The 14,649-nt window shown below is 46.1% G+C and overlaps 1 protein-coding gene across 33 annotated transcripts in view; it reads left to right on the top strand.

Annotated features, from left to right (window-relative positions):
• Positions 1 to 14,649, top strand: part of PCBP3 (poly(rC) binding protein 3) — a 73,515-nt gene that overhangs the window by 21,836 nt on the left and 37,030 nt on the right. Inside the window, exon 1 of one of the 33 annotated variants that reach the window (XM_083154629.1) lies at positions 10,172 to 10,326. The exons of the other annotated variants lie outside the window; for them this stretch is intronic. The gene's annotated coding sequence lies outside the window, so the exon portion shown is untranslated. Of the gene's footprint in view, positions 1 to 10,171; positions 10,327 to 14,649 lie in introns of those variants that run through there. 33 annotated transcript variants of the gene reach the window in all.

Raw genomic sequence — 14,649 nt, 5'->3', positions numbered from 1 at the left:
ATGCTGACAAGATGGAATATAACAATATAAAGTACTAGCAACAATGCTGACAGGATGGAATATAACAATATAATTAATGCACAGACTTATCCGAATAACCAGCGAGGATCACGGCACGGGGCACTGTAATAAAGCTGCTGGAACCAGGAACACCAAGGCTGCGGGGCAAACCAAAGCTATAACCGGCGTCTGTTCCCAGCAGACGCCGGCTATTTATTCAAAAGGTGCCGCCCAGGGTTGCGCTGACGTCAGGGACGCTGACGCCGCACTTAGCCGGATGTTCGGGTGGTCGCCTAGCAACCTCCCGACGCCGGCCGCAAGCAGGAGGAAGCTCGGGACGTTGCTAGGCAACGCCCGACGCTTTCTTCAATGAAGATGGCGGCGCCCGCTCCGTCCCGCGGCTCCGGCGCTGCCTGCTATGGCGATGCACTCGGAGCTGCCCGGACCCTGCAGCGGCGCCTGACAGTACCCCCCCCTTGAGGAGAGGTCAACCGACCTCCAGCTCCCGGCTTCAATGGGTTTTGACTAAAAAATAACCTTTTCAAGGACGGGGCATGAAGATCCTTATCCACAACCCAGGATCTTTCCTCCGGACCGTACCCTCTCCAGTGAACAAGAAAGAACAAACGACCTCGGGAAATCTTAGAGTCCAGAACACTCTCCACTACAAACTCCCTGCGGTCCTGACGAATGACCGGTGCTGGTCTGTGAGCACACGGCCGGCGGGCAGGTTTAAGTAATGAGGCATGGAATGTGGGATTGACCTTCAGGGAACGTGGAATCTGGAGACGGAAGGCCACCGGATTGATCCTCCTAACGATCTTGTACGGACCAATGAAACGAGGACCCAACTTCTTAGATGCCTGATGGATATTGATATTCCTGGTGGATAACCACACCCAGTCTCCAACTTTAAAGGAACAAGGTCTCCTGTGACGGTCGGAGAAGCGCCTTGCGGCCGTGGTCGCAGAGAGGAGAGCCCTACGGACCATAGCCCAGGTGCCCCTCCTACTGGTCACCCACCTGGGATTACCTGTTCTGGCGGGAACAGGATAAAAGGAATTTGCCCGAGGATGGAAACCATAGTTACAGAAGAAAGGAGACATCTTGGTGGCGGAATGCCAGCCATTATTATAGGCGAACTCTGCAAATGGTAGGTTCTCCACCCAATCCTGTTGGGATTTAGATACATAACACCGCAGGAACTGCTCAAGTGTCTGGTTCACACGTTCCGTCTGTCCATTAGATTGCGGGTGATAAGCAGAAGATGGACTGAGCTTAATCTGCAATGCGGAGCAGACAGACCTCCAAAACTTGGCCACAAATTGAACACCCCTATCCGAAACAATATCTGCAGGAAGGCCGTGCAAGCGAAAAATGTGACACACAAACAAGGAGGCTAACCTCTCTGCGGAAGGTAACCCTTTCAAGGGGACAAAATGTGCCATTTTACTAAACCTATCTACCACTACCCAGATAGAATCAAAACCTGAAGATTGCGGTAGATCGGTTATGAAGTCCATGGAGATATGTGACCATGGCCTCCTGGGTATCGACAAAGGAATTAACTGCCCTATAGGAGGACAACGAGGAGATTTGTTTCTAGCACAGACGTCACAAGCCGACACCCATTCTTTGACATCACTCTTCATGGTGGCCCACCAGACCGACCTTGACAGTAAAGATAAAGTTTTCTCAATACCGGGATGACCCGCCGACTTACAGTGGTGAAACTCTGAAAAATTTTTTCTCCGGAGCTCAACCGGAACAAAAAGTCTACCCTCTGGGACGGCTTTGGGAGCGGAGGCTTGTGCCCCAATGACTTGATCAAGAATACTGTGAGCAACGCCAGCAACGATACAAGAGGCAGGAAGAATAGGTTCCAACTGTAAGTGAGAGTCTTGAACAGCAGAAAAACTCCTTGAAAGAGCATCAGCAACGACATTCTTAGATCCGGGTCTGTATGTGATAATGAAATTGAATCGAGCAAAGAATAACGTCCACCTTGCCTGCCTGGCATTAACTCTTTTAGCTGATTGAAGATAGGCAAGATTCTTATGGTCAGTAAAAATAGTAACTTGGAACCTAGCCCCCTCCAGCCAATGCCGCCACTCCTCCAAGGCTGTTTTTATAGCGAGAAGTTCCCGATTACCGACATCATAATTACCTTCGGCTGTGGAAAACTTTCGGGAGAAAAAAGCACAAGGATGTAAAAAACCATCCAGCCTATCCACCTGTGACAGGACTGCTCCAATCCCTATCTCTGAGGCATCCACCTCCACGATAAAGGGCAACTCAGGATTAGGATGCCGCAAGACCCCAGCAGAGGTAAAAGCTGCCTTCAACCTTTTAAACGCATCCACGGCGGTATCAGGCCAGACCGAAGGATTGGCGCCTTTCTTAGTTAACGCAACTATGGGAGCCACAATATCAGAGAAGAATGGAATAAATCTCCTATAATAGTTGGCAAACCCCAAAAACCTTTGAGTGGATTTGAGGCTTGATGGTTGAACCCAATCCTTGATAGCCTGAAGCTTTGCTGGATCCATTCGGAACCCCTGAGGAGAAATAATATATCCCAGGAAAGAAATACTCTCCACCTCAAATTCACACTTCTCAAGCTTGGCATATAAATTGTTCTCCCTCAGTTTTTGGAGAACTGCGCACACATGCGAGCGGTGTTGTTCCAGAGATGACGAGAAAATTAGGATATCATCCAGGTACACTACGACAAAGACTCCCAAAAATTCCCTAAGCACGTCATTAATAAAATCCTGGAACACAGCAGGTGCATTAGCGAGACCAAACGGCATTACCAGATACTCATAATGTCCGGTGTGCGTATTAAACGCTGTTTTCCATTCATCACCCGCTTTTATGCGGATTAAATTGTACGCCCCCCTCAAATCAATTTTAGAAAAAATAGATGCCTTACGTAGCTGATCGAAGAGGACCGAGATCAGAGGAAGAGGATATGAATTTTTAACAGTGATGGCATTGAGTTGTCTGAAATCAATGCAAGGGCGGAGGGAACCGTCCTTTTTCCCTACGAAAAAGAACCCCGCCCCGACGGGCGACTTAGAGGGCCTGATGAACCCTTTTTTTAAATTCTCAACAATGTACTCCTCCATCGCCTTTTCCTCGGGAAGAGACAAGGAGTATAATCGCCCCTTGGGTAATTTGGCATCAGATATGAGTTTTATGGCGCAATCATAAGGTCGATGGGGAGGCAATACATCCGCCTTTTTCTTGGAAAAATACATCGTAAAAAGAAATGTATGGTTCAGGTAACCCTGCAATAGAAGGAGTCACCATACGGACTGGAAGAGCCAGACAATTCGAGGTACAGTGTTCCCCCCAACTTAAAAGTTCCCCTGACAACCAATCAAACCGTGGGTTATGTAATTTAAGCCAGGGTAACCCCAACACTATGGGTGTAACAGGACTACGAAAAACAAAAAAAGACAACAATTCAGAATGGGTAACCCCAACTTGAACCAGTAAAGGGACGGTACGATGGGTAATAACACCCCAGGGCAGACGGTTACCATCTAGGCCGTAAACAGAAATCTCTGGGGACACAGGAATGAGCGAAATCCCCTGCTCCTGAGCTATTTTGAGTCAATGAAATTACCTGCCGCCCCGCTATCAATGAACGCCTGTCCCTCCCACCTATGTACCCCCGATGAAATACATATGGGAATTAGAAGAGCATTATTGGGAGAAATAAGAGATAGGCCTGACAAGATGTCTCCCTGCATCCTCAGGCCTTGGCATTTCCCGGGCGCTCAGGACAGGAATTCACCAAGTGTCCCCGGACTCCGCAGTACAGACAGAGCCCCTGGGATCGGCGTCTCACTCTCTCCTGTGGGGATAGACGAGTCACACCTAACTGCATAGGCTCCCCAAGATCGACTGAAGAATCCTCGGGGACACTGGGCAATGGCGCAAACCCTGCCCCTCGTTCGGAACGTCTCTCACGGAGTCGGCGATCAACCCTGATGACCAACTGCATGAGGTCGTCCAAAGAAGTTGGAGCAGGATATTGGACCAAAGAATCTTTAATTTGATCGGACAGCCCAATTCTAAATTGGGAGCGTAAGGCTGGATCATTCCACCCCGAATCATTGGCATATCGCCTGAATTCGGAGCAATATGCCTCTGCCACTCTGCGACCCTGTCTAAGGGACCTGAGATGAGCCTCGGCTGCAGCTGCCTTGTCTGGGTCATCATATAGGATCCCCATAGCCTGGAAGAAGGCGTCCACAGAACGAAGGGCCGGACTGTCTGCCTTCAGACCAAAGGCCCACGTCTGTGGATCCCCCTGGAGTAGTGATATCACCAATCCTACTCTCTGTAACTCGGACCCAGAGGAGAGAGGTCGTAGACGAAAGTAGAGTTTACAGCTCTCTTTAAAATTAAAAAACTGATGCCGGTCACCAGAGAACCGATCGGGGAGATTCATCTTAGGTTCTTTAACCGGCATAGGCATGGCTGGAGCTGCTCTACGAACCTCCTCCTGAGACTCCACCCTAATGGTGAGGTCTTGCAACTGCTGTGTGAGATGGTGTATCTGGTCGGCAAAAACCTGGACCGGAACCCCCGCATTAGGGTCCATGTTTGATCAGGGAAACACACAACCACTATATGGCATGATGCTATGGTGTGTTATCTTTTCTTTGGGCCGGTTATAATGTTAGGATCCGGGGACTCTCTTGCCACCCCTACCTCCGTTGCCTCGAACCAGGATTGGCGGACGTGTGCGGAGAGCTAGGCTTCACCAATAATAGCCGCGTTCGTGAGAGCCCGTTAGTCAGGCTCCCACCTCGATGCCACCTGGTCTTACGTGGGGACAACACGGCCGCCAAGGCTAATAGAGAGCAAGGGTACAACTACCTAAACCCACGGAAGGCAAGGAGGCCCCGGATACCCACGGGGCAACCCCGCAAGAAACAAGACAGATCCAAGGGGTATACCAGACGTAACAATACGTAAAGGTGGAATAACTGTATACAGTGGCAATAACGGCAACAATGCCCAATAGATGGAATATAACAATAAAAGGTACTAGCAACAATGCTGACAAGATGGAATATAACAATATAAAGTACTAGCAACAATGCTGACAGGATGGAATATAACAATATAATTAATGCACAGACTTATCCGAATAACCAGCGAGGATCACGGCACGGGGCACTGTAATAAAGCTGCTGGAACCAGGAACACCAAGGCTGCGGGGCAAACCAAAGCTATAACCGGCGTCTGTTCCCAGCAGACGCCGGCTATTTATTCAAAAGGTGCCGCCCAGGGTTGCGCTGACGTCAGGGACGCTGACGCCGCACTTAGCCGGATGTTCGGGTGGTCGCCTAGCAACCTCCCGACGCCGGCCGCAAGCAGGAGGAAGCTCGGGACGTTGCTAGGCAACGCCCGACGCTTTCTTCAATGAAGATGGCGGCGCCCGCTCCGTCCCGCGGCTCCGGCGCTGCCTGCTATGGCGATGCGCTCGGAGCTGCCCGGACCCTGCAGCGGCGCCTGACAGGAGCTCTCATAAATAATCAAGTATTCAAAAGAAGAGAGCGCTTATTAATATACAATGTGTATCAATTCAGTAACAATGACATATGTAAAAACAAAGACAATAAAATATTATTTAATAAAATACAACGTAAAATCAAACTTGTATTAATACTCTTGACCAAAATATACTCACTGCTCTCAGATTGGTTTAACTTATCTTCTTTTGAATACTTGATTATTTATAAGCGCTCCCTTGTGAATATTTATTTGTTTCTATCCAGTAGTCTAACCAACTATTTGGGAGCAGCTGTTGATACAGTGGCACATTTGTTTTTTTATGCATACAGTATACATATTAAGTCTTAATTGAGAGACTAATAAATATTATATATTCATTTATTTTGCGCCTGATCTTTAGTCTTTCTCGATATTAAGGTTTGGATTAGTTAGGACCTCTATGTAAGTTCCTGACTTACACTTAGGCCTCTGTATTTTATAATTAAAATAGCAATTTGTCTATTCACTTAAGGTGCCCATACATGGTCCAATTGTTGGGTGCGATGAGATGCGCACTCCCATCACACATCTCATCGCACAGCTCAAAAAGTATGTGCTGCACACACTTTTTGTACTAGATCTCATCTTATCTCATCTCATTGCATTGCAAAACCTACGCAATGCGATATTGTATACAATATTGTATACAATAATTGTACCGTGTATGGGCACCTTCACATATAGCAATCAATACCAATAAGCCTACACTGATTTATCTGTAAACTCAGTCCATGTTGTGTTCTTGCCAGGCTGTCAGTCCCTTAAGGGCAGAAGCTGCAAGACTGGGAAGTGGTCAGGGAAACTGACAATTCTATTTTGACCTATTTTAGCAATCATTTAGTCAATGAACTTACACGCTAGTTACTGATAAAGAACTCAGTTGTATTTGAAAAAAATGTAAAGATACTTATTGCAAAAGAGTCAGCAACATTACAATACTACCTACATGTTTATAGAGAAAAACGTCTTGTGACATGAAGATTAATGCTGCTTTTACAGCACGAAATGCAGTGTCGCACTGGGACTTGGAAACAGTTCAGTCCCGAAGTGACCCTGCATTTTGCTCTCTCGGGTCCCTTCAGCGACCCGGCAATTTTGTCGGTTTGCTGACGTCATGTGGGGGTGGAGCATCATCTGGGTCGGGGGAGGAGGCAGCACTTGGAGCTGGCACTCCTCCTAGCACTGCTTCCTTCATAAGTGTGAACAGGAACTTAACCGGTTCACACTGCACAGTAACCCGGCAATGAACCTGTAAGAACCCTGCTTTTTTTACCAGTTCGTAATGCTGGGTTGATGACGGTTTGCTGGAGCCCTTTCAGATCGCACCTATTACTGGGTACTTAGCTGCGATCTGAAAGGGGTATTAGTGAAAAGAATTGGAATTGATGTTGGTTACTGTCTCTCACAGCTAAGAAAATAAAACCGATACCCTACAGTGTGTCACGTGGACAGTGTTTTCCAAGAAGGAAATGTTTTCCCAAACACTATCCCTCCAAGCAGCGGAGTCATGCGTGACCTTGACTAACAAATGCAACACCAATATGAATATAACACGTGTGACAGTCAGGGCATTGTAGCGATACAAATATATATTACATTAATAATAATTAAACTATTGCTGAAATTTATGAAGGGGTTTTTGTAAATGCAAGTCTATTAGGGGGGGTCTCAAAGAGTATCAATGTTTATTGAATGCAGAACACATGAAAGCTTTTGGTTTGGGTCCTGGTGTGGTTTAATTAAAGTGTGCATCCCTGTTGTTTAGTCCATTCTATATTTTCAATCTGAATATATATTTTTTAATTTAATATATTTTTTTATTTTTTCAAAATTGTTTTTTTTATTGCAAAGAATGAAATATAGTAATAAAAGGTAACATTGAATAACAGTGTACAATGCGTACATTTTCAATTTTCTCTTTCCATACAATCAGTAGTGAATATGTCGACAACTAAAATAACAAAAAGAGAAATGGGATTTGAATAATTATGAATAATCAGCAATAATAAGTGTAAAATAAGTTGTCTAGATGTATAATTAAACAGTCATTTCTTATATATCTAGGTCTTGTATAAACAATCTTCAATAAACAGGAGTACAGATAAAAACTCTAAATGTGTCTTTCTTTTTCAATTTAATTAATATATTTTTTAATAAATATCAATTGTCCCATTTTCCAATAGCGCTACATTTTTGTGTGTTTTTGGAAGGGTGAGTATCCCTTGCGAACACGCGGGGGGGACCGATTGAATCTGAATAACCCCCATTGTCTGTCTGCAGACTGCATTTCTCTGACCACTGTACTTGTCACATGGTTATTGCTGGCTTAATTGGTGCTGTGGCTTGCAGCCAATCACAAGCCAATGACAAGCTACTGAGGGGGATATAAGCAAGGCTCCCAGAGCCCTCCAGTGCCTTGAACAACTAGTCTGTTCCCTGTGTTACTCTCCCAAGTCAGCATTCTAAGGCTCGAGGCTAATCCTTGCTCCACCGTTACCTGTGCACCTGTGTCCTGCTGCTGTTCGCCAGCTCCCTGGTTAATTCTTCATCTGCCAGATTCTCTCCAAGCTATTACCATCTTCAGCATTCTACCTGAAGAAGTCATACCCCTTTCACATTCGCAGTCCCGGGTGCAACCCGAGACACTACCCGGGAATGTACCAATTCACACTGGCCACCCGACCCTGAATGAAGTCGGGCGGGTGGCATCATCTGGAGGCTTGGCCGGGGCGGCGCTGGGAGGTGTCAGCACCCCTCAGTGGCGCATTTTCACTGCAGTGAACGGGATCTGGGTCACGCTGACCCGGAATACCCGTTCACACTGACCGCATACCGTGTCGATTCTGGGTTCTACCCCGGAGATCCCAGAATACTGAAAACGGGATATTCAACCAAGACCCTTTCACACTGCACTAAATCCCGGGTTGATGCGCGTTCATGTGCAAAAACCCGGGATATTTTTGCAAGTCTGAAAGGGGTATTAGTGATTAGTCCAGGATATCCTCAGCAGAGGTCACCATTGGCTCACAGGCCAAAAGCCTACCATTGGCTCCCAGACAGATAGTGTTACCATTGGATCCCAGACCGATTAGTCTATCATTAGATCCAGTCTGTTAAAACATCATCGGTTTCCAGAATACTAACATCACTCCCAGGCCAAAGAACCCCATCATCCGTTATACCATCGGCTCCCTAACCGATAGTGTTCTCCATTGGCTCCCAGGCCATTATCTCTCACTGGTTCCCACGTCAGATACCTCCCTTGGTTCCTAGCCCGACACCTACTAAATACCAGTACCCTTGCTAGCTGGGGTGTGGTATGGCAGTTCAACAATCGGGATACCGACATCGGAATCTCGACTGCCGGTGCTCTGACAGGGGTGGTGAATGCAAAGAAGCACCTTGCGGGCTCGCTGCGCTTGCCATGCTGGGGGCTCGGTGGCTCGCTTCGCTCCCACAAGGGAGAATAGCCCCTGTCAGTCGGGATCCAGACTGTCGGGTGTTTAAACAGTCGGGATTCCGATGTTGGAGTACTGACTGTCGGAGTCTCGACTGTCGGGTAGTCATCCGGCACCCAGCTAGCTGTCCTCATCGGTTCCCTGACCAGTCACTGTACCATTGATTGTCAAATACTACTACTACTAATGAGTACACCTGCGCTAATGCTCTTGATGATCTAGGAAATGTGTCAGTGAGTAATAAATACACATGCGCCTGTTAGGTGGCCTGGAAAAGCTGGGCCTGTGTGGAGTCCTGGGGATTGAATATGACAACCACTGCTTTAGATGAATACAGGGCCGGTGTAAGGCTTCTTAGCACCCTAGGCACAACATCAACCTACTGCTGCCCCCCCCCCTCTACTGCCACCAATAACCATTTACCAATACTTTAATGCATACTTGCCTAACATTCTGGAATGGCAAGGAGCCTCCCAAAATTGAGTGGTCCTCCCAGCCCCTCAGGTAGGTGGGCAAGACCCCTGCTTTCTCTGGCAACTCCCCTGCACCCTCCCCTTTGCCGCCCACAACAGAGTACAGGAAGATAGGGCAGCAAAATAGGGACGTATGCCTCAAGAGAAAGTATGGAGGTGAGGTCGTAGAGGTTCCACAGCAACCGCCTGCATTAAGTACAACAAGGATCCTCACAGACATTCTTGATTTTTTTATAGGCAGACTTGGTGGCGCCCCCTAGATCCTGGCACCCTAGGCAGCTGCCTAAAGCTGCCTAGTGGTAGAGCCGGCCCTGGATGAATAATCATTATACAGTAGATGTTTTGCTGTCCTGCTGTTTCATGGTGTATTACCCACTTACATAGATTCATTTTTGTACAGAAAATTATACCTTATATTATTTTTTTTTTTGGGGGGGGGGGGGGATGGTATCGGCTATAGAGCAGCAAAGTCACCTTAGATTCAGACAAGAGATCAAATGGTTCACGTGCCATGATGACAAGCGCATGCAGGAATTCCCCCTGTTTATGCATGTCATTAGCTCCAACCCCCCGTCATTATATCAGCCCTCAGACTTATGAGAGCGGAGTGGCTCTGCTGCTTAGTGAATTATGCATCATGTAAGCTATAATCTCTCTTCCCTCTGCACTAACCCAGCATCTGCTCTGTTCCGGAGATCATGGCAGAGGCTACACAGAGCGATTTGTCACCATTATATATTTATAAAGTAGGAGTATATTCAACAGCACCGTACACTGGGGACGTGACCAACGTTGCAAACGTCACTTGATACTTGCAAGTATGAAAAAAAACACTAGTTTACAATACATAGGAGTACATCCCTTATTAATGGAGCTTCATTACATTGGTGTTTCTTTGTGATTTTTGGACATGATAAGCTTTCTGGGTAATAAATCTGTTTGCTGACAATTTTGTGCAGTGTTTTTGAAATTATATTGTTTTATTATTAGCCTTATGACATTTTATTTTGTGTTGTTTATTGTTTGTCTTATGAAATTTTATATCATATTTTTATTGTTTATTGTGTGAAATTCTACGACATGTTGTTTATTGTTTGTTATCTGAAATTCTATATCATGTTGTTTATTGTTTGTTATCTGAAATTCTATATCATGTTGTTTATTGTTCGTTATCTGAAATTCTATATAATATTGTTTATTGTTTCTTTATATGAAATTCTATATCATATAGTATAAATAGAATTGTTGGTGATCTAGGGGACAAACGGTCGCAGAAACAGTACATAAAGCCTTCAGAACACTACCGGTCACCTACATGTTAGTATAGTAGATGTCATCGCTGTCTCCTGTCCCTGCCGCTATTGTATAAGTGCATGACACAGCCAATCTAGGACAGCGCTTGGATGTGTGCATTTAGGAGGAGGCCACTGTGCGCATCTCTGGCCACTCTCCGATGGGTAAGAAAAGACTAGTGTTCCCGACAGTAGAGGGGACGTGAAGCGTGACTAATCCAATAACCCTGGAAGATCTCACCGCTCCAGCACATGACCCACTTTTTCAGTCAATTGGAAACATTTACACAGACATGGGAATTAATTTATGTATTTGTCAGCATGTGGTGTGCTGGATGTAATGTGTCGGTCCTGTCTTTCTCCTATTGATTACTGTATACTCTGTTACAGCTAGGAGTATGTTGTAGCTGTAACATTTACAGTCCCGAGTACTTACGCCGGTTTTTCGCCTTGTTTGTCTGTCTAGGTGTAAATTTACTCGAGCTTCTCAAAATGAAAAGAGGTGAGGTTGCCCATAGCAACCAATCAGATCTGTCTATCATTTCTCTATTGCATCCTATAAAATCATGATTGGTTGCTAAGGGCAACATTACCTCTTTTCATTTTTAGAAGCTTAAGTATATGTACCCCATTGCATCTGTCTGCTGGTCTGTTTATCGGATGAAACGCTGCGCCAGTTTGCTGACCCATCGATGGCATTAGATGGTTCAGAGATAGTTAGGTTCCGGGATAGAGGATCGACCATGTTTAGGTCGACAATACCATGGTTGACGGCATCTAGTTAGACGTCTAAACTTGGTCGACCACGTTTAGATAGACAGTGAGGCTAGATCAATATAAGTGAAGGATCAACAGGGACGTGGTGGACAGTAGCAAGGTCAATGTCAGTTTTTCGTGTTTTTTTTGGTCCGGAATGTTAGAGGGGTCTCCGTATGTGCATAGAGTCCCCTCGCATGGCTTGCTGCGCTCGCCATGCCTCGGGCACGGTGCCTCGATATGCTCGGCACACTATTATAATCTTACTCATTGGTTATTCTGGTTGACTTGTTCGTATGCGACGAAATACACATGCGCATGTGCAATAACAAAACATCGGTCCCTTGAATAAGGTCCTATGTCCGCTTGAATAGTACAGTATGAATCAAGTGGATCGGCACCAAAAAACTCATATCGACCTTACTGCTGTCGACCAGGTTCCTGGTGATCCTTTACTTGCGTCAATCTGGCGTCACTGTCTATCTAGGCACCATCGACCAAGTGTAGGCATCTAACCACTGCCACTAGTGGTTGACCAAAACATGGTAGATCCTCCGTCCGGTTACGAGCTAGTTACAGGTTACAATGAATTTTCCATTGCATATTATTGCCCAATAAAGGAGTTGTACATCTTTGGACACCTGTACCAGACCCACTTACACCCCCCCACAGAGTACAGATAGTCATCTTAAGATAGCTAACGAATAGCGGTGGCGGGGCCGCCATTGGAAATCACAGTTAACAAATGGGCATGCAGCAGTAAAGTCAAGCTTCCAGGTGTCCGCAGGTGAAAATGCAGGTGAGATGAGCATAGGAAAGAAGCACCAAAGGTACGGCAACCATCGCAAACCTAGTATCCGATGGAAAACCATTTCCATTGGATCGGGAACATCGATAGTTGCTAGTCATCAGAGTGTTGCAGCTGTGCGTCGGCAGCAGTGACGTCCGGGAGAGCTCAGAGTTGTCCGTGCTGGAGAACACAAGCCCCCAGAGCTGCTTCAGAGATTAGGATGGGGGAATATTCTCCCTGCCTGCACTCTCTCCGCTCCGGGCTGTCAGTGCTGGTGACGCTCAGCGACATACAGGCAGGTCTGTGTATTGTGAGAGGTCTCCAACAGAACATAGAGAATACATAGATGGGGGTCTTAAAAAGAGAGAAGAGAAAGAAGAAATAACTATACGTATAGGAAAATGTGTACCATCTGTGGGCATGTGTAGATCCGTATGGAAATAATTAGCTGCCAATACTGTCTCTCTGGTTCCTAAACTGGTTTTGACATGGGGGTCATTCTAGTCCATTTAGAGGGGCCCCATTCCGATGGTTGGTGGACTGCGCATGCTCACGGTCTTTTGTGCGCATGTGCAGGTCCACTGTGCAAACGGCCGCAGTGATTTACAATGTCGCTGGGCCATTCACATGGGGCAGTACAGTGTGGGGGGGGGGGGGGTTTGTGTGAACAGGGGGTTGGGGGGGAGTCACCCATGGGAACGCCTAGCATTTCATGGGCCTCCCCATGCACATGACATCAGCCACCCGCCTGTCTTCGGCGGAATGGCCGAAAATATGTCAGTCTCCACTGACTTATATTTGCGTGGCCTGAAGAAATCATTCAATGGCTGGTGACCATGGAGTGATTTCTCCGTCAGCAAGACCTGCATGGGGATGTGTCTCCATGAACCATCCCCTTGCATGGTTGCGGAGCGGTGGGCGGTGATACGGCGGGTGGAGGAGCAGGCCCTCTGGGACTCGGTAAGCTGCGAGCTTCGCAGTTTACTGAGTCAACCAGAATGAGGGCCTTTGTGTAGGGGTAATCCCCAAATAACGATGGCTCATTCTTGCCACTCACTCATGTTAAGTGAACAGATTAACAGTAAAATGTTCGCTGGTCATTAGCGGAGTAAAGACCATTGTATATTTGTATTTCATAGATTTATATTCGAAATAATTCATTACAAAAAAGCACGTACAGTATCTGTGCATCCGGGCAAAACCATGCTGCACTGCAGGGGGGATTTGTGTGGGATGTGGCCAAACTGAAGTCCAAATTGCGGCATAATCATATGGTTGTAACATGTGTGGGCTACATACAGAAGCAGACAGTATTCAAAAATAAATCTGTATAAAGAGGTTTGTTTCCCTTGCATGGCAAAATGGTTTGTTCCAGATACAAAGTTGACACGCATGTTACCATCTCAGGCCTTACTCTGTTTCACCCATAATTTATGTTGTTGTTTTTTGTTACGTTCTTTTTTTAAAGTGTTTAATTACCTATATGTTGTTAATGTTTATTGAAGTGGTCTCTGTTTTAAAATGACAATTTGCTATATTAGGACTATTTTCATAGTGAACGTTGGGGGTTTATTTAGGTTGGATCACACAAGCGGGGTGGGATAGAGGTGGCTGGCGTTTGGGAAGATGACGGCGTGTTACCCCCCTCGTTTCCAGGGTGTGACGAGGCCAAGAACTGCATCACGGACACAGTTTCCTTGGCCTTAGAAGGCCTCCGACTGCAAGTTCAGACTTACTGATGTTGAACATTACGATCATTGGTTGTGATGTTTCTCCTGAACTGTGATCGCATTGCAGTTTTAGCAAATGCAGGCAGGGGGTGAAATGCACTTCCTCCTGCATCTGCATTGCTAAGGATCGCATACGCTAAGCTGCTGCGAGGACAAAGGTATCAGTAACGCAGTCAGTAAGATGCACCATAAATATGACAGAAAACTGATAGACGTTCCTGAACGATGACTGGGCAGCAACTACTAGTGCACATAAAACTGGTCCGTTCCCTGGTCGTCTTATGGCCAGATTTTATATATTGGTGTTTTGAAATAGAAATCAAAATAAAGGTTAGGGTTAGATTTGGGCAAGGTTCTTTAGCCGACTTGGATTTAGACTCAACCCTTTGAGAAAGGTCCAATATCTCCCCAAGGCTGCAACCTATGATTGACCTAATCCCCTCTAGGTGGCGCCAGCCTGAAACTATTTATTTTACACAATTTATATTATGATGCGTTCATACATTGTGGTGTTTAGTTGCTGTGTATAGCGAGCATTAATTTTGATCACATAGGATGTATGTTTCCAAAAGA

The sequence above is a fragment of the Crinia signifera genome, chromosome 7 (assembly GCF_055691185.1).
Source record: "Crinia signifera chromosome 7, ASM5569118v1, whole genome shotgun sequence".
NCBI classification, from domain to species: Eukaryota; Metazoa; Chordata; class Amphibia; order Anura; family Myobatrachidae; genus Crinia; species Crinia signifera.
This window is presented reverse-complemented; position numbering and strand designations above follow the sequence as displayed.